This window comes from Mirounga leonina, unplaced genomic scaffold (genome assembly GCF_011800145.1).
Source record: "Mirounga leonina isolate KUSES-001 unplaced genomic scaffold, KU_Mleo_1.0 Mir_220589, whole genome shotgun sequence".
Lineage (NCBI taxonomy): Eukaryota > Metazoa > Chordata > Mammalia > Carnivora > Phocidae > Mirounga > Mirounga leonina.
The window spans coordinates 1-4,820 of NW_023270536.1; the positions used below are offsets into that span (position 1 = coordinate 1).

At 43.5% G+C, this 4,820-nt stretch overlaps 1 non-coding gene across 1 annotated transcript; it reads left to right on the forward strand.

Annotated features, from left to right (window-relative positions):
• The first annotated feature begins 654 nt into the window (after window positions 1–654).
• On the forward strand, window positions 655–725 carry TRNAG-GCC. The gene has a single exon. It is a non-coding gene; the product is annotated as a tRNA-Gly (tRNA).
• The last annotated feature ends 4,095 nt before the right edge of the window (window positions 726–4,820 follow it).

The following is a 4,820-nucleotide window of genomic DNA, read 5'->3' on the forward strand; positions in this document are numbered from 1 at the left end:
TTTATTTATTTATTTATTTATTTATTTATTTATTTATTTATTTATTTGACAGAGAGAGACACCGCGAGAGCAGGAACACAAGCAGGGGGAGTGGGAGAGGGAGAAGCAGGCTTCCCGCTGAGCAGGGAGCCCGATGCGGGGCTCGATCCCAGGACCCCGGGATCATGACCTGAGCCGAAGGCAGACGCTTAACGACTGAGCCACCCAGGCGCCCCGGAAAAAGAAGTATTAAAGAAAGTGAACAAAACCTCAGTCACTTGTGGGACAGTATCAAGTAATAGAACGTATAATTAACTGGAGTCCCAGAAGAACAGAAGAGAGACAATGAGACAGAAAAAGCATTAAAAAAAATAATGGCCAAAATTTTCCCAAATTGGGTGAAAAACATAAACTTACACATCTAAGAAGTTCAGTGAACTAAAGGTAGGATAAACACAATAGAAAACCACATAGGCACATAATAGTCAAATTACTAAAATTCAAAGATAAAGAAAAAAACCCTCAAAATTGGTCCAAACAAAAGATACATTGTAATATGTATATAGGAGAACACTGACACAAATGTCAACTGACTTCTCATCAGAAACAACGGAGAGCACAAAACAAGAGATATATGTTTAAGCCATAAAAGAAAAAAACCTGTCAGTCGTGTGAGCATTGGTGGTTCAGTGGTAGAATTCTCACCTGCCACGCGGGAGGCCCGGGTTCGATTCCCCGCCAATGCAACCTAATGTTTGGGGCGCCTGGGTGGCTCAGTTGGTTAAGCGACTGCCTTCGGCTCAGGTCATGATCCTGGAGTCCCTGGATCGAGTCCCGCATCAGGCTCCCTGCTCGGCAGGGAGTCTGCTTCGCCCTCTGACCCTATCCCCTCTCATGGGTTCTCTCTTTCTCATTCTTTCTCTCTCAAATAAATAAAATCTTTAAAAAAAAAAAAACAAAACCTGTCAGTCAAAATGTTACAACAAGACAATTATCCTTCAAAAATGAAGATAACAAAGACATTTTCATATACCCAAACAGGAAGAGAATTCACAACCAACAGACTTGTACTACAGGGAGAGAAAAAAAAAAGCGCTGAGGTAATTTCTTCGTCCTCAAGGAAGCTAAAGGAAAATGCCAAGGCAACTCTGATCTACAGGAAGAAATGTGGAGAACAGATATAATGTGGTAAATTTAAGACATGTATACTATTTCTTCTAATTTTAAAAGCCATGCCTGCTTAAAGCTAAAATTATTTTTAATGTAAAAAGATATATATAACAATAATAGCACAAAGGAAAGAGGAGGTAACTGGAACTATACTTTCAAAAGTTTCTTATTTTGGGGGCGCCTGGGTGGCTCAGTCGGTTAAACATCCAACTCTTGATTTCAGCTCAGGTCCATGATCTCAGGGTTGTGAGTTCAAGCCCCATGTTGGGCTCCATGCTGGGCATGGAGCCAACTTAAAAAAAAAAGTTTCTTATTTTTTTTTAAAGATTTTATTTATTTATTTGACAGAGACAGAGCACAAGCGGGGGGAGTGGCAGGCAGAGGCAGAGGCAGAGGGAGAAGCAGGCTCCCCACAGAGCAGGGGGAGCCTGATGCAGGGCTCGATCCCAGGACCCCAGGATCATGACCTGAGCCAAAGGCAGTCGCTTAACCAACTGAGCCACCCAGGCGCCCAAAAGTTTCTTATTTTTAAGTGAAGTAGTACAATATTAATTTAATTCAATTGTGAAGAGATATAGTAATCCTTGGAGAAAAATCATTTTAAAAAATACACAAAGGCATAACTAAAAAGCCAATGGAAAAATTAAAGTGGAATACTAAAAAGTATTTGATTGACTCAAATAAAGGTAGAAAGTGTGGCTGTGGGGGAGTGTTTTCCATTTTCTCTCTTGACTGGCTGGTTCCTCCCTTGGAGTACACTTTAATAAAATTTTGCTCTGCTTTACTTTTTTTTCGCTGTCCTGTAATTCTTTACTGTGGCAGTGAAAAGAACCGAGGCTTCTTTCTGTTTCCATCTCACTCTCGGTAACAAAGGGAAGGCTCATGCACTGTTGGTGGGAATGCAAACTGGGGCAGCAACTGTGGAGTATGGAGGATCCTCAAAAATTTTAAAATAGAACCACCCTATGATCCAGTAACCACACTGGGTTTTTACCCAAAGAATATGAAAACACTAATTCAAAAGGATGCATGCACTCCTATGTTTACTGCAGCATTTTTTATAGTAGCCAAATTATGGAAGCACCCCAAGTGGCCACTGATAGATGAATGGATAAACAGGATGTGAGATACAAACACACACACACACACACAGGAATATTACTAAGCCATAAAAGAATGAAATCTTGCCAGTTCTAACAAGATGGACGGACCTAGAGAGTATAATAAGCAAAATAAGTCAGTCAGAGGAAGACAAATACTGTATGATCTCACTCACATTTGATGGTTACCAGAGGGGAGGTGGATAGGGGGATGGGTGAACTAGGTGAAAGGGATTATGATGAGCACTGAGTACTGTATAGAGCTGTTGAATCACTATATTACACAGATCCAAAGAAGCTAAAAGAATCTCACACAGATGAGTACTGAAAACGCCACCACAATCATCAAACTGCTTAAAACCAAAGACAAAGAGCAAATCTTGAAGACATCAGGAGAAAAAGGCACTTTCAGTAAATTGTGTTAAATTAAAGGTGTATACCATAAGCCCTAAAACAAGGTATGTCTCTGCATGATAGGAGGGGATTGCTAGTGAGATCTACTTTGGCCACTATTTTATACTTTTTTCTAAATTGAATATTTTACTTATATAATTTAAACATAAAAACAAAAATTCCAAAACAACACCAACCTAAAAAGATACAGGATCTATAAGAAAAAAGCTACACAGTAGAAAGAGGGAAAGACTGAGGAAGAGTGTGTGTGTGTGTATGTGTGTGTAACTGAAAACCTGGTGAAGGAGTCCCCTCCAGCCCTAAGTTCTATGAGTAAGAGGGAGGAAAGATATTGGAGCCATTGTGACTCTGGTCAGTCTGGCAGAAAAGAAGCCTCTCTCTACACGAAGGCACATTGAGGGTCTGTTTTATTCACTGTTCTAAAATCAGCATTTAATTACAGGGTCAAGCAGGCAGAAAATATGCATTGAAGGAAGGAAAAGAGGGAGGGCGGAGAGCTTGCTATATGGCAGCCAGTGACAGGAGAAGGGAGGGAGGGATGGAGGTACAGAGAGAGAAATGGAGGGGACAGGAATCAGAGGCAAAGAGCAGCAAGGGCGATGGGAAGCAGAAAGCCTTGATCTGGTGGGTGAAGCTGTGCAAATGTCAATATCCAGAGCTGAGGAGGAGCAGGCTTCAGGGCTTGAACAGTGCTGGAGCAGGGGGGCCCCATCCTTTGAGGCTACAGGAGCACAGAAAAGGGCTAAATGAGTAACTGAGCAGGTCAAAGAAGGGCCAACTCTCTACAATCGTTTACAGTGTCATGGTGGGATTCAAAACCAGTTTGAGCCCTTGGTCTCAAGAAGGGCACGGAGAGGTCCCCACGGTCCTGGTATCCATACAGGAGACTGTCATCTGGAGAGAAAGACAAGAAAAGAGGATCTCTGATTTGTGGCCTCCAAGATCAAGTGTTTCCCACATTTGAGATAGATGATACATATTTGTTGAAAGAATGAGTGATTCAGCCAATGGGAAGAAACAGTACATGGTCCTGAGGAGTCAGGTTGCCAGGTAAGAAGGGACATCAGCCACCCTGCAATGACAGAGGGGGGCCCCTAGTGGGCCATCTTCCCCCAACCCCTCACCTTGCCCCCAAGGCCTCAAGTTCTCACAAGCACTACCACAAACAAACTCCATTGCAATTTTCATCCCAGTCCCTCCCATCCCTGGGTCTGCATGGGGACTCCCCAAAGACCCAGGTGCCCCTCAACAAGCCCTTTTCCCTCTGATAACTCTGTTGGTCCAGTCAAGGGCCAATGGCAGTCCAGCACCAGATCCAGGAAGCTTGTGCAATATTTTGTTTTTCCAGGATTTTACAGCCCTTTTTTCACTATCATATATATGCTTAGATGACATTTAAATACTGCTACATTGATTTCAGCCCTTGGCTCAAACAATGGAAGCATTAATTTTGCAAACAGTGCTAGAACCCTAATCTGGGATAGCTTTCCCAGGGCTTAAGGGTACAATATGCAAGGAAGAGCCAAATGCCAAGCCCTGTAAGGAAATTCCAGATTATAATTCCAGGAAGCTGATAATAGAAATTTAGTTAAAACCATCACCCACGGAGAAATCCATGATGCATTCTGGCCATGACTCCTTTTGTAACTTTTAAAGGAAAAAAAGAACCCTTCCCAATCTCTCTGCTATTGACCCCAGGGCTCCTGAGAACTACCTCCCTCAAGGTCAGGTAAAGGTCACCCAGGTGACAACTCAGACCCCACTTACCTTCATCGTCTGTCCTCAGAGAGCTCTGTTGGCTCTCTTCAGTCTGGATGGCACTTTGCCCATCCCTGAAAACCGCATGTTCACTGAAAGCCATTTGGGCGTTGAAACACATACCCATGTTGAAGTTTACATTCTGGAAATAGTCTAGAATTGGAAAGTGAAACAGACATAATGAGGCTGTCTGGGCCCTGCCTTCCCACAGGTCAGGAGGGTGCACACCCTCTGAGCCACTGGCATCCTGGACAATGGCCAGTTCCCAGGCCCGATGAGGTAGCTGAAATCGGGGGATTTCTGGGTGCTTGGTTCACACCTGTGAGTACTGACAGGATCCCCCCTCCTCCCAGGGATGGACTGTGCTGCCCAGGGAAAGTCGGGTCCTACCCTGTAGCT